The sequence below is a fragment of the Crassostrea angulata genome, chromosome 8, assembly GCF_025612915.1.
Source record: "Crassostrea angulata isolate pt1a10 chromosome 8, ASM2561291v2, whole genome shotgun sequence".
In the NCBI taxonomy this organism is placed as follows: domain Eukaryota; kingdom Metazoa; phylum Mollusca; class Bivalvia; order Ostreida; family Ostreidae; genus Magallana; species Magallana angulata.
In genome coordinates, this window is record NC_069118.1 from 30125284 (window position 1) to 30152922 (window position 27639).

At 33.3% G+C, this 27639-nt stretch overlaps 1 pseudogene; it reads right to left on the reverse strand.

The window, feature by feature from the left end:
- On the reverse strand, nucleotides 1-23218 carry LOC128160883 (multiple epidermal growth factor-like domains protein 10; annotated as a pseudogene).
- Nucleotides 23219-27639: the final 4421 nt, after the last annotated feature.

A 27639-nucleotide genomic window follows, 5' to 3' on the forward strand; every position in this document is an offset into this window, starting at 1 on the left:
TCACGTCACGACAGTGCCTACATTTTTGAAGGCAGTTATCTCCAAATGATCCCTGGTCACAAGCTGGTGAGAGAAAAATTGTTTTGCTGTAAACAAAACTTCCTAAGTAATGGCAATTTTTAAAAAAACTATATCTTTAGAATAAATTAAATGGCAACCAATTTATATAAGTATAAATTGAGTTGGAAGAGTTTGTCCATTATAAACCGTGAATTCATACTTAAAAAAAAATATCATTAAGTTTTGCAATTGCAAATTTGTTTTCTTAATTTCTTTTTAAAATTCCGAATGTGCAGGATACATTTGCGGATAATTGATTTTTAACGCTTATAGAAAAAATCCAATCGGAATAGTTTATTTATGTATAATTTTTGCATTTTCTAAAACAATTTAAATTTCTCATATTCAATTAGCGGTAGTAGGGCAAAAAGACCATATCGATATATTTTGCAAAAATCTATGTAGAAATGTATTTTGAATTATCTGCATTTTTTTATATATATTTTACTTTTAAAATAAAGTCACTTTATAATTAATATCTAGTATCTAGAAGATAGCAACGTCACCCTTAGCAAGCACTTACGTTTTAAATTCTAAAAATGGATTTTAATAATATGAAACTTAAAAGTACTTATCGCTATCTAACAAATAAACAGCTTCATATTATGACCCATTTCTTTTGGCAAAACAACATTTACAAACCTGACTGGCTATTTATACATTTAAATTAAATCTTTTAATACTGATCCATGTGTGTCATTATTGATCACATTGATTGTTTATATATAAACTTTAAACAGATTTGAAGCATATCAATATATCTTTTTTCAAACGATCGACTTAGTTCAAATAATAAACTGTGTATGCAATAAAGTACCATCTTGGCAGTCATATCCCTGCCATCCAGGGTTACACCCAGAATCACAAGAACCATTGAATCTGTTACAACCATCGCAGGTGTCTTTACATCTGTCAGCACAATCCAGTCCAAAGAATCCGTATGGGCAAGCTTAAGTTAATATATAACGTAGTTATCAAAATCTACGTACATATATAATGGATGCTTGCCATTTCGCCAACTCAAATATAAGTAAAAGTAGTTTTTTGGTTCTTTAATTGAATGAATTGTATTTTCACTCACGTGTTTGGCATGTTTCCCCATGATAACCAACTTCGCATCCCGTTAAACATGACCCGTTGGTGTGGACGCACTGAGTTAAGTCATGACAGTGTCCACATTCTTGTTGACATTCAGCACCATAATATCCTTGACCACATGCTATTAAAAACACACAATGTTTACTTATACATTACCAGTTGGTCTATACAAAGGAACGAAAATAAAAAAAAAATGTTTGCCGAACAACTTCAGAGAGCGATTTTATTTTCCGGTCAAAACCTAAAATATGTATTCTTTTATGATGTTAATTCAATGATTAACTAATTCCAAAGAAAAGATTATAAAGAGTAATGTGAAAATATTGGTGTTTTGAATGACAACACGAATAAGGCTCTGGTAAGACTGTTTTTGTTTGTTATCAATTAAAAACGCTATAAAGTAAATTGCTAAAAGTTAAGATACCAATATACATAATTTACAAGGATATTTTTTTCATCTGAAATACATAGAACATAAAAATTATTGCAATGCCTCAAAGGATCAATTGTATATAACAAAAGAATTGGCCTCTAAAGGAGATCGCATTCCAGGAAAAATCCCTTTCAAGAAACAAAGTTTATTTGATAATTTTTACTCTTTGTACAGTTATCTATTTTTTTTTTTCGAATTTTCATTCAGAATCTAGCATATTTTGTAAAGGGTAGGTTTGATCTGAAGTTCATACCTTGTTAAACGTTATTACTCACGTGTTTTACACAAGTCCCCTTGATAACCAGCATCACATCCTGTCAAACAAGTCCCATTTATATTGGAACATTGGTTGACGTCACGACAGTGCCCGCATTTTTGAAGGCAGTTATCTCCAAATGATCCCTGGTCACAAGCTGGTGAGAGAAAAATTGTTTTGCTGTAAACAAAACCTCCTAAGTAATGGCAATTTTTAAAAAAACTATATCTTAAGAATAAATTAAATGGCAACCAATTTATATAAGTATAAATTGAGTTGGAAGATATTGTCCATTATAAACCGTGAATTCATACTTTAAATTAAATCTTTTAATACTGATACATGTGTGTCATTATTGATCACATTGATTGTTTATCTATAAACTTTAAACAGATTTGAAGTATATCAATATATCTTTTTTCAACCGATCGACTTAGTTCAAATAATAAACTGTGTAAGCAATAAAGTACCATCTTGGCAGTCATATCCCTGCCATCCAGGGTTACACCCAGAATCACAAGAACCATTGAATCTGTTACAACCATTGCAGGTGTCTTTACATCTGTCAGCACAATCCAGTCCAAAGAATCCGTATGGGCAAGCTTAAGTTAATATATAATGTAGTAATCAAAATCTAAGAACATATATAATGGATGCTTGCCATTTCGCCAACTCAAATATAAGTAAAAGTAGTTTTTTGGTTCTTTAATTGAATGAATTATATTTTCACTCACGTGTTTGGCATGTTTCCCCATGATAACCAACTTCGCATCCCGTTAACAAGACCCGTTGGTGTGGACGCACTGAGCTAAGTCATGACAGTGTCCACATTCTTGTTGACATTCAGCACCATAATATCCTTGACCACATGCTATTAAAAACACACAATGTTTACTTATACATTACCAGTTGGTCTATACAAAGGAACGAAAATAAAAAATAATGTTTGCCGAACAACTTCAGAGAGCGATTTTATTTTCCGGTCAAAACCTAAAATATGTATTCTTTTATGATGTTAATTCAATGATTAACTAATTCCAAAGAAAAGATTATAAAGAGTAATGTGAGAACATTGGTGTTTTGAATGACAACACGAATAAGGCTCTGGTAATACTGTTTTTGTTTGTTATCAATTAAAAACGCTGGCTTACTATAAAGTAAATTGCTTAAAGTTAAGATACCAATATACATAATTTACAAGGATATTTTTTTTCATCTGAAATACATAGAACATAAAAATTATTGCAATGCCTCAAAGGATCAATTGTATATAACAAAAGAATTGGCCTCTAAAGGAGATCGCATTCCAGGAAAAATCCCTTTCAAGAAACAAAGTTTATTTGATAATTTTTACTCTTTGTACAGTTATCTATTTTTTTTTTCGAATTTTCATTCAGAATCTAGCATATTTTGTAAAGGGTAGGTTTGATCTGAAGTTCATACCTTGTTAAAAGTTATTACTCACGTGTTTTACACAAGTCCCCTTGATAACCAGCATCACATCCTGTCAAACAAGTCCCATTTATATTGGAACATTGGTTGACGTCACGACAGTGCCCGCATTTTTGAAGGCAGTTATCTCCAAATGATCCCTGGTCACAAGCTGGTGAGAGAAAAATTGTTTTGCTGTAAACAAAACCTCCTAAGTAATGGCAATTTTTTAAAAAACTATATCTTTAGAATAAATTAAATGGCAACCAATTTATATAAGTATAAATTGAGTTGGAAGATATTGTCCATTATAAACCGTGAATTCGTACTTTAAATTAAATCTTTTAATACTGATACATGTGTGTTATTATTGATCACATTGATTGTTTATCTATAAACTTTAAACAGATTTGAAGCATATCAATATATCTTTTTTCAACCGATCGACTTAGTTCAAATAAACTGTGTATGCAATAAAGTACCATCTTGGCAGTCATATCCCTGCCATCCAGGGTTACACCCAGAATCACAAGAACCATTGAATCTGTTACAACCATCGCAGGTGTCTTTACATCTGTCAGCACAATCCAGTCCAAAGAATCCGTATGGGCAAGCTTAAGTTAATATATAACGTAGTTATCAAAATCTACGTACATATATAATGGATGCTTGCCATTTCGCCAACTCAGATATAAGTAAAAGTAGTTTTTTGGTTCTTTAATTGAATGAATTATATTTTCACTCACGTGTTTGGCATGTTTCCCCATGATAACCAACTTCGCATCCCGTTAAACATGACCCGTTGGTGTGGACGCACTGAGTTAAGTCATGACAGTGTCCACATTCTTGTTGACATTCAGCACCATAATATCCTTGACCACATGCTATTAAAAACACACAATGTTTACTTATACATTACCAGTTGGTCTATACAAAGGAACGAAAATAAAAAAATAATGTTTGCCGAACAACTTCAGAGAGCGATTTTATTTTCCGGTCAAAACCTAAAATATGTATTCTTTTATGATGTTAATTCAATGATTAACTAATTCCAAAGAAAAGATTATAAAGAGTAATGTGAAAACATTGGTGTTTTGAATGACAACACGAATAAGGCTCTGGTAAGACTGTTTTTGTTTGTTATCAATTAAAAACCCTGGCTTACTATAAAGTAAATTGCTAAAAGTTAAGATACCAATATACATAATTTACAAGGATATTTTTTTCATCTGAAATACATAGAACATAAAAATTATTGCAATGCCTCAAAGGATCAATTGTATATAACAAAAGAATTGGCCTCTAAAGGAGATCGCATTCCAGGAAAAATCCCTTTCAAGAAACAAAGTTTATTTGATAATTTTTACTCTTTGTACAGTTATCTATTTTTTTTTCGAATTTTCATTCAGAATCTAGCATATTTTGTAAAGGGTAGGTTTGATCTGAAGTTCATACCTTGTTAAAAGTTATTACTCACGTGTTTTACACAAGTCCCCTTGATAACCAGCATCACATCCTGTCAAACAAGTCCCATTTATATTGGAACATTGGTTGACGTCACGACAGTGCCCGCATTTTTGAAGGCAGTTATCTCCAAATGATCCCTGGTCACAAGCTGGTGAGAGAAAAATTGTTTTGCTGTAAACAAAACCTCCTAAGTAATGGCAATTTTTAAAAAAACTATATCTTTAGAATAAATTAAATGGCAACCAATTTATATAAGTTTAAATTGAGTTGGAAGAGATTGTCCATTATAAACCGTGAATTCATACTTTAAATTAAATCTTTTAATACTGATACATGTGTGTCATTATTGATCACATTGATTGTTTATCTATAAACTTTAAACAGATTTGAAGTATATCAATATATCTTTTTTCAACCGATCGACTTAGTTCAAATAATTAACTGTGTAAGCAATAAAGTACCATCTTGGCAGTCATATCCCTGCCATCCAGGGTTACACCCAGAATCACAAGAACCATTGAATCTGTTACAACCATTGCAGGTGTCTTTACATCTGTCAGCACAATCCAGTCCAAAGAATCCGTATGGGCAAGCTTAAGTTAATATATAATGTAGTAATCAAAATCTACGTACATATATAATGGATGCTTGCCATTTCGCCAACTCAAATATAAGTAAAAGTAGTTTTTTGGTTCTTTAATTGAATGAATTATATTTTCACTCACGTGTTTGGCATGTTTCCCCATGATAACCAACTTCGCATCCCGTTAAACATGACCCGTTGGTGTGGACGCACTGAGTTAAGTCATGACAGTGTCCACATTCTTGTTGTCATTCAGCACCATAATATCCTTGACCACATGCTTTTAAAAACACACAATGTTTACTTATACATTACCAGTTGGTCTATACAAATAAAAAAAAAAAAAAATGTTTGCCGAAGAACTTCAGAGAGCGATTTTATTTTCCGGTCAAAACCTAAATTATGTATTCTTTTATGATGTTAATTCAATGATTAACTAATTCCAAAGAAAAGTGTGAAAACATTGGTGTTTTGAATGACAACACGAATAAGGCTCTGGTAAGACTGTTTTTGTTTGTTATCAATTAAAAACGCTGGCTTACTATAAAGTAAATTGCTCAAAGTAAAGATACCAATACACATAATTTACAAGGATATTTTTTCATCTGAAACACATAGAACATAAAAATTATTGCAATGCCCCAAAGGATCAATTGTATATAACAAAAGAATTGGCCTCTAAAGGAGATCGCAATCCAGGGAAAATCCCTTTCAAGAAACAAAGTCTATTTGATAGTTTTTACACTTTGTACACTTATCTATTTTTTTTCTTCGAATTTTCATTCAGAATCTAGCAAATTTTGTAAAGGGTAGGTTTGATCTGAAGTTCATACCTTGTTAAACGTTATTACTCACGTGTTTAATTTCCACAAGTCCCCTTGATAACCAGCATCACATCCTGTCAAACAAGTCCCATTAATATTGGAACATTGGTTGACGTCACGACAGTGCCCGCATTTTTGAAGGCAGTTATCTCCAAATGATCCCTGGTCACAAGCTGGTGAAAGAAAAATTGTTTTGCTGTAAACAAAACCTCCTAAGTAAAGGCAATTTTTTAAAAAACTATATCTTTAGAATAAATTAAATGGCAACCAATTTATATAAGTATAAATTGAGTTGGAAGAGTTTGTCCATTATAAACCGTGAATTCATACTTTAAAAAAAACATCATTAAGTTTTGCAATTGCAAATTTATTTTCTTAATTTCTTTTTAAAATTCCGAATGTGCAGGATACATTTGCGGATAATTGATTTTTAACGCTAACAGAAAAAATCCAATCGGAATAGTTTATTTATGTATAATTTTTGCATTTTCTAAAACAATTTAAATTTCTCATATTCAATTTAGCGGTAGTAGGGCAAAAAGACCATATCGATATATTTTGCAAAAATCTATGTATAAATGTATTTTGAATTCCCTGCATTTTTGTTATATATATTTTACTTTTAAAATAAAGTCATTTTATAATTAATATCTAGTATCTAGAAGTTAGCAACGTTACCATTAGCAAGCACTTACGTTTTAAATTCTAAAAATGGATTTTAATAATATGAAACTTAAAAGTACTTATCGCTATCTAACAAATAAACAGCTTCATATAATGACCCATTTCTTTTGGCAAAACAACATTTACAAACCTGACTGGCTATTTATACATTTAAATTAAATCTTTTAATACTGATACATGTGTGTCATTATTGATCACATTGATTGTTTATCTATAAACTTTAAACAGATTTGAAGCATATCAATATATCTTTTTTCAACCGATCGACTTAGTTCAAATAATAAACTGTGTATGCAATAAAGTACCATCTTGGCAGTCATATCCCTGCCATCCAGGGTTACACCCAGAATCACAAGAACCATTGAATCTGTTACAACCATCGCAGGTGTCTATACATCTGTCAGCACAATCCAGTCCAAAGAATCCGTATGGGCAAGCTTAAGTTAATATATAATGTAGTAATCAAAATCTACGTACATATATAATGGATGCTTGCCATTTCGCCAACTCAAATATAAGTAAAAGTAGTTTTTTGGTTCTTTAATTGAATGAATTATATTTTCACTCACGTGTTTGGCATGTTTCCCCATGATAACCAACTTCGCATCCCGTTAAACATGACCCGTTGGTGTGGACGCACAGAGTTAAGTCATGACAGTGTCCACATTCTTGTTGACATTCAGCACCATAATATCCTTGACCACATGCTATTAATAACACACAATGTTTACTTATACATTACCAGTTGGTCTATACAAAGGAACGAAAATAAAAAATAATGTTTGCCGAACAACTTCAGAGAGCGATTTTATTTTCCGGTCAAAACCTAAAATATGTATTCTTTTATGATGTTAATTCAATGATTAACTAATTCCAAAGAAAAGATTATAAAGAGTAATGTGAAAACATTGGTGGTTTGAATGACAACACGAATAAGGCTCTGGTAAGACCGTTTTTGTTTGTTATCAATTAAAAACGCTGGCTTACTATAAAGTAAATTGCAAAAAGTTAAGATACCAATATACATAATTTACAAGGATATTTTTTCATCTGAAACACATAGAACATAAAAATTATTGCATGGCCTCAAAGGATCAATTGTATATAACAAAAGAATTGGCCTCTAAAGGAGATCGCATTCCAGTTAAAATCCCATCAAGAAACAAAGTTTATTTGATAATTTTTACACTTTGTACAGTTATCTATTTTTTTTCGAATTTTCATTCAGAATCTAGCATATTTTGTAAAGGGTAGGTTTGATCTGAAGTTCATACCTTGTTAAACGTTATTACTCACGTGTTTTACACAAGTCCCCTTGATAACCAGCATCACATCCTGTCAAACAAGTCCCATTTATATTGGAACATTGGTTGACGTCACGACGGTGCCCGCATTTTTGAAGGCAGTTATCTCCAAATGATCCCTGGTCACAAGCTGGTGAGAGAAAAATTGTTTTGCTGTAAACAAAACCTCCTAAGTAATGGCAATTTTTAAAAAAACTATATCTTTAGAATAAATTAAATGGCAATCAATTCATATAAGTATAAATTGAGTTGATAGAGTTTGTCCATTATTTCTCATATTCAATTTAGCGGTAGTAGGGCAAAAAGACCATATCGATATATTTTGCAAAAATCTATGTATAAATGTATTTTGAATTCCCTGCATTTTTGTTATATATATTTTACTTTTAAAATAAAGTCATTTTATAATTAATATCTAGTATCTAGAAGTTAGCAACGTTACCATTAGCAAGCACTTACGTTTTAAATTCTAAAAATGGATTTTAATAATATGAAACTTAAAAGTACTTATCGCTATCTAACAAATAAACATCTTCATATAATGACCCATTTCTTTTGGCAAAACAACATTTACAAACCTGACTGGCTATTTATACATTTAAATTAAATCTTTTAATACTGATACATGTGTGTCATTATTGATCACATTGATTGTTTATCTATAAACTTTAAACAGATTTGAAGCATATCAATATATCTTTTTTCAACCGATCGACTTAGTTCAAATAATAAACTGTGTATGCAATAAAGTACCATCTTAGCAGTCATATCCCTGCCATCCAGGGTTACACCCAGAATCACAAGAACCATTGAATCTGTTACAACCATCGCAGGTGTCTTTACATCTGTCAGCACAATCCAGTCCAAAGAATCCGTATGGGCAAGCTTAAGTTAATATATAATGTAGTAATCAAAATCTACGTACATATATAATGGATGCTTGCCATTTCGCCAACTCAAATATAAGTAAAAGTAGTTTTTTGGTTCTTTAATTGAATGAATTATATTTTCACTCACGTGTTTGGCATGTTTCCCCATGATAACCAACTTCGCATCCCGTTAAACATGACCCGTTGGTGTGGACGCACTGAGTTAAGTCATGACAGTGTCCACATTCTTGTTGACATTCAGCACCATAATATCCTTGACCACATGCTATTAAAAACACACAATGTTTACTTATACATTACCAGTTGGTCTATACAAAGGAACGAAAATAAAAAATAATGTTTGCTGAACAACTTCAGAGAGCGATTTTATTTTCCGGTCAAAACCTAAAATATGTATTCTTTTATGATGTTAATTCAAAGATTAACTAATTCCAAAGAAAAGATTATAAAGAATAATGTGAAAACATTGGTGTTTTGAATGACAACACGAATAAGGCTCTGGTAAGACTGTTTTTGTTTGTTATCAATTAAAAACGCTGGCTTACTATAAAGTTAATTGCTTAAAGTAAAGATAACAATATACATTATTACCAAGGATATTTTATCATCTGAAATACAAATAACAAAAAAATTACTGTAATGCTTCAAAGGATCACTTGTATATAACAAAAGAATTGACCTCTAAAGGAGATCGCATTCCAGGAAATATCCCTTAAAAAATAAAGTTAATTTGATAAAATTTATTGTACACTTATCTATTATTTTTTCGAATTTTCATTTAGAATCTAGCATATTATTTCGCTTGTTATTCTTCATTTAACCTACATTGTGTCTTAAACATCATTTTTGCTTTAAAACTGTCTATATCAGCATAACGTTTGACCTAGAAATTTATCAGGATAATTTTATGTGTTTTGATCAAAGAAGGTTCTTTTTTTTAAATGGCATCCTTGCCCTGAGGGTCGAAATTAGCAAGAAACATACAACTTTGTTTAAAAAACTTTTTCAAATAATAGTGGTTTATATATACGTGTTAAACCTTGAAGGTTTGAATACCTTATTTGGTTTCAAAGCTTGCACCTACCGCATATCTTTAGTTTCTTTTGTAAGCTTGTTCAATTCAAACAGTTGGCATGGGTTTTTTTTAATTATTGGTTTGTATTAAGACTTTTTTTTATCTTTTTTTTAAATACAGAATTGTGCATTTTGTATTTTATTTCAATGTTCTATCTTTAATGCATGTTTTTTTTTTAATTAAAGACAAGGATGAACGATATATCGGTGGGGGGTACATTACTTGTAATTGATGAAGAGGCAAAATATCTATCTTCTTAAACCCTCTGTGTATTAAAGTATTTTGTTCTTCCTATTCCTATGCTGCACGTTCTGGGGTGTATCCAGGGTGTTACATTTACGTGATGGTGCAAAACCTCCCATTAATAGCGAAAACAAAACACACCACGAATGTTTTAAACTTTAGTAATTAATTTCATTTTCTTAATTCAGTGTCATACATTACGCATCCAGACAATCACTTTCAAGGGGAAGGGAATAAAATTTAGTATAACTTTAACAAGGAAAGACTGCGTGGTTTAGAGCTTCAATCACAGAAACTTATAGATGGCAAATTCAGCGGAATCACTGATTTAATGTCTTCGGAGAAAGAGGTCATTCGTCAGAGAGACAAAATTCTACGCATAGCTGATAAACGTGGCTGGGGGATCGTTAAGGATGATTCTGACATTGCTGAAATAGTAAAGATGCCGCCAAACGTCGTTCTGCCATTTCAAAAATCGAAAACAAAAAGCGGCAATCTCCGTACGAAAGACCGGGTTTTCATAGAACTACGGGGGTGTTCGACGGCTTATCCACCTAACAGCTTTTTCTTAGGAGTGCAAAATTCAACAGTCGTCCGCAGTTCGTGCCGAGATTCAACTTCCTTAACTACAGAAAACCCTTACAAGCACAGAACGCATAAAATTCCTTACACATACCCTGAAAGTGTGTTTTTGTCGAACAAAAAATCAGCACTGCAGAGCGCCCCTTTTCTTGAAAAGGCAATTACAGAATTGTAAAATAACCGCCCTATTTTGTAAACCCATGACTGTCAATCTAGCGCTATTGAATAAAAAGCCAAGATTGATTCTTGATCTCAGACACTTTAACGCCTGTGTTGTAAAGAGAAAGTTCAAATTTGAAGGTTCTTTAGAGGTTCACAATTTTCCCAGGAAAGGTTGTTTCATGATTAAATTCGATTCGACAAGTGGATATCACCACAAAGATATTCATTCATATTTTGTCAGATATTTAAGTTTTCGGTGGAATTTTAATGGTTCAGATCGTTACTTTGTTTTTACAGTCCTCCTCTTTGGTCTCAGCAGTGTTAGTTATTTTTTTTTTTACAACAGTTTTAAGACCATTATTATTGCACTCCAGAGCAAAAGCCCATGGTGTAATTATGTATTTAGACGATGGCTGGGTGTGTGATTCGAAACAAAACTGTATTTTAATGTCAGAGAATATGCAACAAGATTTATTGCATGCTGATTTTCTTGATAATGAAAAGAAGAGCATTTGGAATCCAGCTCAAAAGCATGAGTGGCTCAATTTTGAATGGAATTTAGAAAGTTTGCGCGTCAAGATTAAAAAACGAAAGAAAAGAATAATGTTTCTGCTAGAGAAATTGCTTCTATAGTAGGAGGTTTTATTTCATTTAAGTTTGCACTAGGGCCTGTTTTTCAAATAACAGCCAGACAATTGTCTATGTTAATTGCGAATGCATCATGTTGGGATGAAAAGATTGATATTTCATTTCCCGCGTTGTGCAAGGTAGACTTTTGGTTGGATTATATCCGATTGATACCTGCTAGAGTTATTTCCCCATGGTACCCGTATTCCAGAACGCATTGTTTTTACTGATACTAGTGACTCTGCTGGTGGTGGAGTGATGATTGATATTACTAATACAGTTTTTCAAATTATGTCGGAAGAATTGGACAGAGTTCAACTTTCAGAAACCTAAAAACATTCTAAATGTTCATGAAAACTTTTTGCGATACATTAGAAAATAAATCTGTAAGACTTTTTTTAGATAATCAAAATGTTGTTAGAATTTCGCAAATAGGCAGTATGAAGCCGGAACTACAAACTGTTGCTTTTTCTACATTCACAATGTCTTTGAGTAGGAATATATATTTTTTTGTAGCCTGGGTTTCACGATACCAAAATGTAGAAGCAGATTTGGTGAGCAATGTTTTTGATTTTGACGATTGGGTTGTAAGCAATAACATTTTTTTCATGCTTAATACTGTTTTAGGGCCTAAAACGTATGATATTTTTGCAAGTTGCAATAATTTCAAAATTGATAAATTTTATTCTTTGTTTATAACACATGGAACAAGCGGTGTAGATGCTTTTGCGTTCGATTGGACACAAAATTTAAATTGGATTATGCCGCCGGTTTCTTTGATAGGGAGGGCAGGAAGACATTCATTCAATTGTGGGGCCAAGGGTTTTCGTGGTTTGTTAAAGATAGCATAGAATATAAACATCGAACAAATTTTTTCGTTCCAGGTGCTGATAAAAATAACATTTTTGTAGCTCAGAAATTTAACAGCAACGATATAGTATTAAAACCGGACGCTTATTTTGAAGTTGTATATTTATATGAACCCATAAAAACATTAACTGTATGGTATTTGATTGTTGCAGGTATAATTGTTTATATTTATTAATACGTATTGCATGTGTGAGATTAATGTACAATGATTGACTGCTGACCAATGTACTAGAAGCTATTATTGGAATGATTCGTTATGCTTGGATGACTGCTATTCGAAAAGGAGGTCTACTCTCCTGTGAATTGAAGTAATGCATTACTTATGAATGACTGCTATTCAATTATATATAAAAGATTTTTTTTTCAAAAATGATATTTGAATCATTGCTGTCCAGTTTATGGATGACTGCTATCCAGTATACAGACAATTGTTCTTTTGTATTGTATATAAGTAACGTTTTGTGTGCATTTTGCTAGTTGGATTATATTGCTTTGTTGTTGATCTGATTTTCTAATGCACATCGTTATGTATTACAGAATGTACAGAACTTTTAAGGCCAATGGTTAAAGATTGAAAAGTTTAAGAAAGCTCGTCATTTACGAGAGACAGTGAATGTTTTGCCGCATACTGTGAAAAACGCAAAATATCAATCGACGAACAAGAAATACGACACATAATTCTCAAAATTCAGAGACTGGTGTTAGAAGCATTCTTTTGGACATCTTCCAGCATCAGTGTGTACCGTAGCTCTTTTCATGGGAGGTTTGGTGCAACAGAGGGTTTCACCTTCCATTTTTTGAAGCATATTTCTACAGTATAAACTGGACTCAGGAATTCCATGTTAGGACAAGTTTTTAAAACTAGTGCTTAAAAGAGGGAAACGTATGTTATAAAAACCTATCAACAAAAAGGAGCCTATCATCACAGATATACTACGCAAGTTAATGGATTTCTATTCCAAAGATCGTTTAAAAGATTTGCAATTAAGAATATTTGTGATGTGTTTACTTAGGTTTTCCGGATTTTTTTTTTTTGATTTAGTGTGTTATCAAATATTAGAATGTGTAACATTAAGTAGGAAAATGCTCGTATTGAAATCAACATTCCTATGAGTGAAGCGGATATTTAAAGAAGAGGAAATTCCGTGATTATAACAAGGACTGGAAACGATCTGTGCCCTGTTTTTTGGTTGAATAAATATTTTGATATGCTAGGGTTAGAGAAAGTTGCCAGATTATCTTTTTACATCCGTTATTTTTTTTTAATCCCAAAATATATATAGCTTCTATCAAATCAAAACCTCTCTCATATACGAGAGCTAGAGAAATATAGTTATCATCGAAATTGACCTTGATATGTCCAAATTTGCGTTACATAGTTTACGCAGTGGTGGTGTCATTGCTGCTGATTAAAATGTGTCTGATCGCGATCGATTGTTGAAAATAGATGGTCGTCGGGTCACAGACAAAGCCAAAGAAGGATATATTAAAGATAGCCTCGAACAAAAATTACTTGTTTTAATGAATCTTGGTTTGTAAAATTTTTGTATTATATTAATACCATACTCCTTTGTATATGCAATTTGTAACGAACGCACCAATCCTAAGAGATATGTTTTGTTTTTCAATAAATTAGTCAAGAAAATACTCTCCGAGGAGTGAAACGAGGGAGAAAATAAATTCATTTCTTTACGTTTTTATTTTTGGCTAATTTCCGATGGTTTTCGTATTACCTGGTTTACTTCAAGACTGGTTATTTCATGCATGAGCGCTTTCATGCTCGGTATAAATAGATTTACCGGGGAGTATTCGATTAATGCGACGTTCGTTACAAAGCAGTACAAGTCGTGTCTTTGGTTTTCCCTACCCGCCCTGACCAAAATATGATTTTTGAGATTAACTAATATTTTGTGTTGTCGTTTATTTGTATGCTGAATGGATATTAAATGCGATTTGTAACGAACGCACCAATCCTAAAAAAAACTGATTTGTTTTTCAATCAATTAGTCAAGAAAATATTTTTTCGGAGGAGTGAAACGAGGGAGAAAATAATCAGAGCTAACAATGGTGCGGGTACAGGACAACATCTAGTTGAAAATTACCATGGTTACACTATCTTATTTGAAGTATGAAGCGTACAAGTTTCTGGAAAACGTGCTCTCAATTCCGCGATATTTTTTATCGATCACGAATTAATTCATGTCAAAAAATTCAATCGTTAAATATAATTGTAAATTAAACAAAGCACAAACAAGCGATAAAAACATTAACAATTATTCGTATTTAAACAAACGTAAGAAGTTAAGGAGCTACGGTGTATAAACAGTGCACGACAGTATATAGAAATTAACAAATAAATATGCATAATAACTATTTTAACGAGCAAAGTCAAATTGTGATACGAACTTAAACATTAAATAGAATAAAATGATATTCAAATAAAATACTAGTATTCAGAAGATAGAAATATAATTTGAGTTTTAACAGAAATGTTATCCGGGGGTTAACATTAAAATAATAAAATGTTACTATACTCTGTAGATCATTGTCCGTCCGGAAGTAGATGGTGGTGTGATGGATGCTGTGGATGCTGGTCAGGTTCACCCACAAGGTGGCGGTTTGTGAAACATATGATACAGTGCATTGATCTCCATCACGACTAAGATCTGATTTACGTCCGTCTACAGCCTTACTGCCGTCAGCTTTTACGTCGATTATGTCGCCACTGGATTTGTCCCCTGCACCGTCATAAATATATAGGTCGTCATCTGATTTGAAGTATGCTGGTTCGTATGGGGACTGTTGGTATACTGGTTTGTTAAGGGCGACATTAACTGTGAAGATGAACACACAGTGTACTCTTTTTGTAATTTTCGGGATGAATACAAACTCATTAAGCGATGCTAAGTGTACTTACACATAATAAAATATAATAAAATTTAGGTGTGGTATATATCATTATTCATAGTAATATAAATACTGTGAACAGGGCTATTTTTGCCGCGTGTTATTTTCGCCCTTATACACATGAAAACGGAGTCGCCCCGTCTTAAATTCGCCAAGACACACTTGTTTACTAAAGAGATAACTAAAAAGAACATTGGGATTCCCCCAGTCTTAAATACGATCGCTGACAACGAGGGCGAAAGGGGCGAAAATAAAACGGAAGCGAATATTTCCCTCTTTCAATATATACAAGATCCGCGCCATTCATCTGACGCTCAACATTAAACCACTTTTTCTATACTCTGTCCAAAGATATCCTCGATTCACATTTTGTTTAATTTCTCGATATTTATAAATACAAATATAAATTGTCACTTTACGCCGATTTTTTACGATTTTATCGTATCAGTAACATTACTTTTGGATCAACCCTTGTACCTCAAAGTCTAAACGATGTTAATTCAAAAGTTTTTAAAAAGTGCTTATTATCGCTGCTGGTTAGGTACATGTACGCGTTTTATAGTCACACATTGCGCCTGGGGTTTGTAACGTGTTTTGGTTAGACACTTAATATCGAATACGCTCACAGTTAACATCACACTGACAATTCACTCAGTTAAGAAAGAGAGTCTTGAGAGATCCAGAGAAGTATACAAGCATGGAAGCTGTAACCGAACTAGACCGGTTAATGGAGGATGCAGAGAAATATTCAGCCAAGATGGAAACAAACTTTCAGGTTCCCTGAGGCAATCACCGCCAAAAGCACAAAATCCAAAATGAGAAATAGGAAGATCTCAGAAAAGAATGCAAGAAAAACAGAGCTACAGGACGAAATCAATTTCACACATGGGCCCTAAGATCCTCCAAGTGCAAAGCTATTGATGTCACCTGCAACTTCTGCTGAAAAGCAAATCATTTTAAGCGAACGTGCTTCAAGAAATCAAACAGGAAAGTGAAACCTCCAAGACCAGTGAGAGTTGTGAATTATGAGACAGACCGTAAGTCAGATTATGAAGAAACGAGCAGTGACAATGATAAGTATGTGTACAACATAGAAACTCAAAATCAAAGGATAAAAAAACCGCCAAGGGTTCAAGCACAGCTCAACAACAAACCAACTGATTCACTGATAGACACGGGTGCATTAATCAACATAATTGATCTAAAACATACAAAAGGAAAAGGTCGACCAAAGTGAAAAAGGATAAAGAGCCGAAACTAATTCCATGTGGAGGAGGTGATCCACTGAAGAGATACGGAACCTTGAGAATCCATGTGGAAACAAAAACAAAGCATGATATTTGCAAGCTTCATTTGATACAAGGGACCTACGGATCCCTTCCGAATTCTTATTGCATCAGATCTGGGATTGGCACAATGAATAAACAAACTCAAGAGAGTTACTAATCCCTCAGCGGAATACCAGGACTTGTTCAATGGCATAGGAATACTAAAGAACTAGACAGTCACACTGCATACAAACAAAGTACGACACAGAAGAATCCCCTTCCATCTACAAGTATGTAACAAAGTAAAGCTGATATAAAACGGCTGGTTGATGCAGGTATCATCGAAAAAGTTGAGGATCAGCCTACTCCATGGATATTTCCTATTGTTACGCCACCTAAAAATGGAGAGTAAGAAATCTGGCTGTGCGTGGACACGAGGGAACCAAATAAAACAATTGCCAGAGAATGTCACGTCATGCCGACCTTAAATGAAATTGTTAATGATCTTAACAGCGCTGAACTCATCAGCAAACATGATCTGATATCAGGCTATCATTACCTAGAACTGGATGAAGACTCAAGATACATCACCACCTTTTCAACCCATGTACGATTTTATCACATACAAAAGGCTGAATTTCGGAATATCCTCGGCATCTGAGGTATTCCAATAAGCAATACGCAGTATCATTCAACACATGTATGAAGCAAATAATATATATAAAACGACTTAATCGTGTTTAGCAAAACTTAAGAAGAGCATGATAGAACACAAAAACAAACATTTCAGGCTATCAGAAAAGCCGGACTTACACTATATAAAAAATATCAGTTCAATCAGAAGAAGATATCACTCTCTGCAGTAATATTTGGCTCGGAAGAATTCTACCAAGATCCAGAGAAGGTCAATTTCAATCAAAGAAGCAAAACCAACCAAAACAGTAAAGGAAATTGCATCTTCATTGGCTTGACTATCTAAAGCACCTGGTTTATCAAGAACTATATCTAACAACTGTTTGGGAGCCCACTTAATGGCTTTCACACCCGGATGTTCCTTGGAAATGGACCGAAATTCATTAAAAGACATTCAAAAATCTGAAAGAGATTCTATCGAACCAGACAACAATCGCGTATTCCAATTGCTTACATACCAACAGAAAAATAGTGGATGCAAGCCCTGTAGGCCTCTGAGCCACCATAACACAGTGCAATAACGATGTTCCTTACGCCGGCAGGGCACTAACAACAGATGAAAGTAGATACAGCCAGACAGAGAGGGAGGCGTTTGCAGTCGTTTGGCCTGTGAACATCTCAATACGTATCTCTCTGGATCTCCGGAGTTCACAATAATCATAGACCACAAGCCTTTAGAAAAATAATGACCAAGCCAGAACCAACCCTGCGTATCGAACAATGGGGACTGCAGCCATACTACTAGTAATTCAAAATAGTATTCAGACCCGGTTAGGAAAACACGGTAGACTATCCTTTACGCCACCATCGAGAGGGAAGCATCTCATCTGGCCATGAGAAAAATGTTGCAGAGTACTACGTAAACTTTATATTTGAGTCATTTGCACCAAAGGCAATGACACTTGATGAAATAAAGTCAGCCACTCTCATGGACAAAACAATCTAACGAGCAATCGAGTTTACCAGAAAGGGACAGTGGCATAAAGTCAACCAATTGAAGCCAATGAAGACATTGACATATTGGAGCTAAGTACTCTTTGAAGTCTACGAGATGATAAGTAATCTTTGAAATCTATAGACGAACTCGTAGTACATACCGTTAACATTTTACTGCGAGGAAAATGAATAGTGATACTGAGAAATCTCAGGAACCGAGCTATCATTATCGAACACAAAGGACATCAAGGAATCATGAAAACAAAGTCATTCATCCGTTCCAAAATCTTGGGTTTTTTAACAAAAAAGTTGACAAAATCATTGGAAAATGTGTCAGCCTATGGCAAAACCTATCGTACAGCGAGAACTACTAAAAATGAGCCCCCTTTCGAACAGACCTTGGGGATGATCTAGTGCAGACTTTTGTGGTACTCCTCTATCTGGGCACTATTTGTAATAAAAGATGAATACTCAAGATATCTAGTTGTCGAAATTCTTAGAGGTTTCTCACTATCAGCGAATGCAACAATACCAGTGTTAGATAAAGTGATTAGCTCATTCGGAATTCCTAAGGTTGTAAATACAGATAATGATAGCCCATTCAACTCCAAACACTTTGCACAAAATGCAGAACACATTAGATTTAATCATAGGAATATTACTCCACACTGGCCAAGACCAAATGCACAAAAAGAGGCCTTCAACAAGCCTTTAATGAAAACAGTAACAGCAACTGCCATTGAACAAAAGAACTGGAAACCAAGAAATGCAGAAGTTCCTTCCACAGTATAGGGCATCCCCTCATTCAACAACCAGTATCTGTCCACACAAGTTGTTATTAAACATAGACCCTGACACAAAATTACCAACAATATAAGTGAATAAGTCAAACACCTTAAGCAACCCCTATATAGAAAAACTATTACATAGGGATGACGATCTAAAGAATTTTCAAATTAAACTCCAAGAAGACCAAAGAATTGAGCAACCAGTGCAACAGAGAAACAAAAAGGAAACTATGGGATCAGATGAAGAAAGAGGAAAGTTCACCCTAACTTATGATGCGAAACCTTACAAGATTGTGTCAAAGAAAGGGTCAATAATAACAGCAAGAAGAGGAGAGAAAGAGAGAAGGTACATCATTTGATGTACATAATTATCCAAAAAAAAGAAAAGGATGATGAAGACCTGAAAATAAATCTGCCCTCAGCAAACTCAGAAAAAGAAAAAAAAATAGTATGAAACTGATAGCAGAGGTCTCAATAAAGAACAGGACATTATATTTGACTGTTTTTCAACATTCACGACACAAAGCAGCTAGAATTACAGTCATCAACTTAATCAAACTGTTGTGTGAATATTAAATTCATAATTTTACATGGGTTCAAAGCAACACACACCTTCACACCTACAGAGAAAGGGTCAGATGTTCAACCTCCCACATTAAATCGTTACCTGACAACAACTCCACGCAACTTCCAATGGAGGAAAAAGATGAAGAAAACAGCATGGAGAGACAAATTTGGACCCCAGTAAAAAACAAAAAAAAACTGAGCACTAGTTCCTTAATTTAAGAGCCTGCAGAAGAAGAGACTGAAATCACACCTCAAAAAGTTCCCAACACAACCGTGCAGAAATTTGTCTCATTCATATCACCACCGGTTAGAAAACCTGAGAGGGTGCGGAAGACACCAACATTTCTCAATAATTATTGTGTGGAAAAGAAATACACTGGAAACATAAAAAGGCACAATAATCTTTTTGGTAGTTCAATTATCAGTATTGTCACCATATAACACATTGTATACCCCCTTATTTCTTTGATTAGTATTAAATGTTTTGTTAGTAATATTCAATTATACTGTGAAATGGCATTCTTTGGATGGTGACAGACTACAGAACTATAACATAGATCTACGATTCTCAATTTTTACACATACATTAATCATATTCTTTGAGTAAAAAAAAACACTCGTTAGGTTATAAACTTGAAATACCATCTTGATATAACTTTTAATAAATGTGTTACTTTGGTTACCTATATATATATATATATATATATATATATATATATATATATATATATATATATATATATATATATATATATATATATATATATATATATATATATATATATATATATATAAACACCTTGTTATTGTATGTTGATAACATTAGAAATATATGATAAATAATAATGATTTAAGCTATTTAATTATTTCTGCCACATTTTGACTGTCATTTCTACAAATACAATGTATCTGTATGAAGAAACTGAATATGAAATTGCTTTGGTCTCTTTTTCTTGTAGATAATTATTAGGAAAGGCTTGGTATATTTGATTGTTTAAAAGAAACATCAATGCCAGGTACATGTATGTTAGTAATTAACTTCATATTAACATGAATTTTAATTTTTTACTTACAGATTATGAGGATTTCACGGAAGCCATTCAAAATTATTTCTACCATATGAAAGAAAATGTATCCCTCATGGAATACTTCGGTAATATTGAAAGTTTGACCAAAAAGTATCTATTCAAAAGGTATGCGGGTCCCAGTACCAGCAATAAGCCCACGCCTATCAGCAACACTAGCAAGGATGATGCATGTTCATCCATCAGCCCCAAGACCAGGATCAAGGATTACGATGATACCCCATGCTTTGGGAATGAGTGCAGTGAGGATAACATTGACACAGAAAAGGAGAGATGACAAGAATGGGGTATCTACATGTCCAGAAAACTTCTTTCCATCTACAAGGAGAATGCAGGCACATTGCAGAAAACCCAAAACAAAAAGAAAGTATGTGATGATATAGCTGCAGCCCTCCGTCAAGAGGCCTCAAGCAATATTAACATCGCAAGAGTGCAAGCAAGAGAGAGATTTTATACTTTGAAAAGCAGATACAGAAAATATGTTTTGGAATTGAACAAATCAGGAAACAAAAGGTCACGATCTTTCCTCCGTGAAAAAAATGGAGAAAAATTTTGCTTAAGACCCAACATTAGCTCCAGTAACAGCTAGAGGCTCTCTTACAAAAATGACACTCAAGAAATCAGATGAGGAAGAGGATGGCAAATACAGGAAACTCCGCCTCCAGAAAAAAAAGGAGGAAGAAAAACGAAACAGGAATTGCGCAAAATCTTAGAAGAAAGAAAAGACAAGTTTCTGAATACTCTCTTGGAAATGCAGGAATCGAAAAATGCTTTTTTGAATAAAATAATTAAAAAGCTATCTTAATTAAGGTACTTCACTACACCTAGACTTATACTTTTTAAGACACTACGTCACAAGATGGCGCTTTAAATATTTAATTAAACTGTTTGTATCAATCGATTCATCATAAGTATATAAGTATATATCGTCATAGCTCAGTGGTTAAAACATCAGGCATGTGAAATGCAGATCATGAGTTCGAATCCGCATGGCGCTTTTGTTTATGTTTACTGAATGAAGTTTTTGAAAATATCATTTTTATCCAAAATTGCACATTGTTTTGCCTATTTGACATAAGTACTTCTTATTCATCATGCTCTCTATTATAATCATGCTGATTTGAAAACTTATTTCAAGGTGTAGTGAGGCACCTTAAGCCGTCAATTTGGTAAGATGCATGTACGAGTAATTTGCATTGCCTTAAGCTTTATATTATTATTATTATTATTATTATTATTATGCATCAAGGAAAGCTATTCTAATTTCATGTTATACAATGTAAAGTGTTATTATTATTATTATTATTATTATTATTATTATTATTATGCATCAAGGAAAGCTATTCTAATTTCATGTTATACAATGTAAAGTGTTACATACAATCATGTTCATGAAATTTGATCACCTTTTATTTTTGTAACTTTATTTTCTGATTAATTTTGTTAAACAAAATTGTGCAAAAAGACTTTTTAAAAAAACATATGTTTTCTGTTTTTGAACCAACACAGCATGTCTTTTGTTGAGTGGCTAACTCCAAAATCCAATTTAAGTGAACAAAATGCTGCATTATGTCATTTCGTAGTCGTACACCATTCATTTGATAGCCACTAGGTCTTGATTCTGCATAATCACAAGTATGGTTGTCGGGGTTATCATCATCAAACAAATCAAAATTCTCCTCATTCATTTTAAATCAAATATTGTGTAAAACACACGCTTAAAGAATAGAGTTGACAATCAAGTCCATATCACGAGCATCAAATCTAAGCAAACGTCTAAATCTGACTTTCAAAAGCCCAAAACGTATCTCACTAACTTGTCTAGTCTTCCTGTGACATACATTAAAGAGACGTTGTGTCAGTGTGGAAGAGATTTCGAGCAAAAGTTGAACTGATGTCCATGTTATCAAAAACCATCAAACTCGCCGAGTTTTGTCGAGTTATATATCATTAGTACTCGTGATAGCTCGTAGCTCTAAATCATGATAGTGTGACCCGGGATTATACATTTACTTGAAACGTTTTTGACAAATGTTTCATGCATTTTTTGTAAAGCCGAGTACCTTTAATCTCGGGACTATCAGAGTCCTAATATAACACGTTTAGTCATCCAGTTTCTTGTATTTTAACCATAATGACAACAAAATTTGTAAACATTTGTCTTTAAAAGTTTACAGTTGAAGTCTTTTCGATTATTTCACACGTTGAACATTGCAAGTCTAACTATGTACACTCAAATGCGTAATAACATGTACGCTACTATTGTTAAAATGAACTTGTACGTTATGTTTACTCACCATATTTAGCCTGGGAGACTGACAGCAGACATAACCACACAGTGACAGCATATAGGTGGTACACAGAGTGTCCGGACAGGGAAACCATTGTAGAGTATTGTCAATCTGATTATTCTATGAGTATGGACATGGCCGCTCAACATGAAGATTGATACAAAACAGTAGTCTGTCTGGGAAGACAGATAAAGACATGCTATATATACAGTAACTTTAAGACTGAAAAGGGGAGGAGTTATGAGTTTAAGACATAGAGAAGGCGCATATTCAATTATCACGAGACAAGGAAGTTAAACGAAGTATATAAAGATTATTATAATATTCATCGACTAGCATATAAAAAGAAGAAATTCGATTTTTTTAAATACTTTCTCATACAGAATTATCTCGATTTTAAGTTAGATGCGTATATATGATAAAACTATGATTTGGTTTTTTTTTAATAAATGAATAATAATGTTGTTGTTATATATTGTACAGGAAACTTAAGACGTGACAAAAACAGACGATTCAAGTGAAATAATAAGATATTTAGGAAAGATAACTTCTTTCATAAAAGTTTAATAAAGACTCTTTATACATTTACATGCAATAAGTTGAAAACCATAAATTTCTGCATATAAAAACTTAAAACCACATCCTTTTTTCAGCATAATCATTGAATTAAACATGTTAACCTGTCATCATCGTTTATAACGAGAGCCTTGGTGAGATTCATGTATACATGTGTTTCTAAAGTTGACAACAATTTTTTTATCAAGTAACAAAACAATAACATTTATAATTAAGTACCCCTGTAAAACAAAGCTACCTAAATCGTACATTTATCTTGATATGGATTAATTTCATAGCGAGATAATAATCCGAATTTGCAGTTCATACATTCCAACACACGCAACGGTTTGTGTACATTACACTAGTACCGGAAGGTCATGTTTCAAACACAGGGGATTTTTCCCAGTGTCTCACGAGCGATTTTTTCCCCAGAAAATATTAACCAGTAGTTCTAAATAATTTTTATTTGTTGAGACTTCAGAAATCTAAATAGAAAATGGGAAATGTATAACATCAAAAAAATTTGCATTTACATTTATTTATTAGGTCCATAAACCCCTGAAAAATCAAAGAAGATAAACTTTTTGGTGGAAACATAAGGTGACTTCGAGATCTGTATATACTACAGATGCACATTAAGTTGTGCAAAAGTAAAATACATAGTAAAACATTTCATTCGGCGTTTCATGCTGTTAAGGAGTTAGCTAGAATTGCAGAAACATGTTAAGGCAGTAGTTAACAAGTTTTATCCATTTTTTTCTTTTTTTCCCTTTCTTTTGTTTTTTGTTTTGGGTGGGGGAGGGTCACAGGATGTGAATGATAAAGCAATATCAGCCGTATTTTTCAGAATTTTATTTTGCTGCAAAAACCTGCTTGTATAATAAGTCTACATGTAACTTAAATTTTTATGATAAATAAGATTTGAAAAAATCATTTATTTTTGTCAGAGGAAAAATTTTACTTCTAAAGAATATATAGCGGATCAATTTTGCTCTAATTAAGGTTTCTTAAAGGCCCTTTCCACAAAGATATGGCTAACAGAAATTTAAAAAACAATGATATTTTTTGTCATTTTAGTAGACAATAACATTTTCGTAAAAAAAATTCAACATGAAAATTGCAGCTCATATTGCTTTCATTGAAAGGTCTGAAAATAAACTTTCAGTCATATTCAGTTGACTGAAAGGCAAGGATTCATCCTGTGTTTGTTTTTTGGTTTTTCTGTACGGTTTACACCTTTAAAAACATATTTGAGTTTAAGTAAATATTTACTAGTAACATCAAAACCAACAAAAATATATTCAATATAAGATTATAAAAGTTGTATTACATACCCGCTTCGCACTCTCAGAGTAGCATAATGCATGTATTTCCTTTTGATATTGTTGAAATATTTCGTTCTATACGTAACTTGTAATAAACATATACTTCTATTTTTTTTAATTAATTACTCAAAATATGTTATGTAAGTAAACCCATACATTGACACACAGACAATGCACGAAATCACGGTTCTTAACCTATGTTTATATGTACAAAATTATGCATGTTCTACATTAATATTTGTGATTTTTAATACACGCATTGGTTCTCAAGTGGAAAAATATTGATTTACAAACTAAAGTATTTGGGTTTTTTCTTCCTCCGTTTGAACACTATAACAATTGGGTTATTGAAATTTATTCAAAGAGGTTTGCATGTTCAGATACGTTTGTATTAGTAAATATACAAAGCGCTTAGATCCCTTTGAAGCCGCATGAAAACACTGTACGCATTATAATTTAATCAGAAAAAAGTAAAACATTACGTGATTTATTGGGAAAATACTATGCAAAAACTTTACAAGCACACCATTGAGCAATTTCCCTGTTACTAATTCATAGGTGTATAAATATAAACAATATTAGAAAAGAACCGTAAAAAATTTGACTGCTTTTATTGTTCTATTAGAGTGTGGGTTTTATCTCAATCAACACATTTTCCTTAATCCTCCCTGAAATTAACTATAGAAGAAAAAGAAATAAGTGATACAAATGTTTATTTTTTCTTTATTTTGATTTTTAATTTAAATATATATTTCTAAAATCAAATAGGCAAACCAGTAGTCTAGTTATGCTCATTTCTTATTTACGCCAAATTTACATGTAAATTTTATAGCGAGCGTCTTTATTTCAGTGTTTAAAAAACTGCATTCTTTTAATCTTATTAAACATAGACATTATCTTGTTTATTGTTGCGTTATACAGTATTATTTGGGTGTAATTTTATCTCCTGTTGCAGCATACGAAACAATGAGTACAGAATTGTTTTGATGGAAGTGTCAACTGTTGTTTGATTTTCCTCTTTTTCTATAATCAACGAACTCCAATGCACTACCGAATACAGTGTTAAATTATAATAGTGCATATTAAAGCGCAGTCTCAGAATATGCGCATTTATCTCAGTATATTTTCCATACTCATTCCGGATTTATCCGGGTTGCGCATGCTTAGTTTCAAAATAGTTTTTTACTAAGTGCTTTTAGTATAAAGTAATAAGTATATTACGTCATATCCTCCTTTTCAATCTTCACCTCATACAAACTAGTAGGTTAAAATTTTCTCTGTTAAAATATCATTATTTGCCTAACAATTTCTTAAAAATTATATTCAACATTTTTACATCTCTTTGTATACGCTAACTTTAAATTATTGTTCGTTGTTGGGATTTGCAGATGGCAGTTAATTTTATCGGATTGTTGTCTTTCACCCAAACTTGTACTACTGTGACCTGTACACACGCCATGTTCATTGTTACAACGTGGGCTATCGGGCCGCGCTTCTTTTTGATTAGTTGATTTACTTTTTTAGTTGTTTAGTTAGACACTTTTTCATTTAAAATTATTTAAAAAATGTTTCTATTTTTTTATGGTAGTACCATCAACGCAAACTATGCCTAAGACTTAGTCAAGGCCAGCCCCCACGGAGCGGACGTCCAGGCGACCTCGACTCCACGCCGCGGCTAGGGATAAGCCCCATACAGTAGTGCAGGCGGCAACCCCACAGGCACTTACATGCCCAGTTGAACAGTCAGCGCCACAGGCTGCCACAACCAGCGTTTGCATAATACCGGTCACTGAGCCACCTGTGCCCACAGGTAATTTAACTCTTGTTCCTCTTGACGCAAACCACACAATCCTGCCCTTACCTGTAGGGTCTACTCAATTTTCGCTGGGATACTATGTTGACCCTAGCACTAGGTATAAGATCATATCTGGTAAATAAATTAACTTGGGGACATTGCTCGTTAGGGACCCAAACAAATCTCATGTTTCATCCACTCTTGCAATAGATGCAACTGGCCAATTAATTGCCAAACCTAAATCGCAGCGCAAAATTCAAAACATTGATCGTTGGACAGTTGCATTCATTATCATCATAAGCATTTACACAGCAGCACATCTAGAAAAAATACAACAATTCTTAAAGTACATGCATGACATTTGGCTAGGAAGCCAGAGATCACAGGGCTGGCTCACATATGACGAACAGTACCGCCTTATGGCCTCCATTAACCACAACACAGATTGGGGTGTAGTTGATCCTGAGTTATGGATGATTTACATGATACCCACTGCACCCAAGACCCACAGATACAAGACTTCACAGACTTACACCTCAGACAAAAGAGTAAACAGCGACAAATGCTTCGACTACAACTTCAAAGGTGCATGCACCAGAACAAACTGCCAGTATGTAAACAGATGCCTTAGGTGCAATAATGCACACTCCTCTAACACCTGCTCTTCTGGTACGCCTACACAAGCAACCAAATTTAACACGTCATTTCGCTTCAACACACCAAACCCCCTTACCAATACAACAAAAACCCCCTTAGCCAAATTCCCTCGACACCCCAAATAATTATACCCTTTGGTCTCTGGGAAGCACCCTAAACCTCATTTCACAGTATTTACAA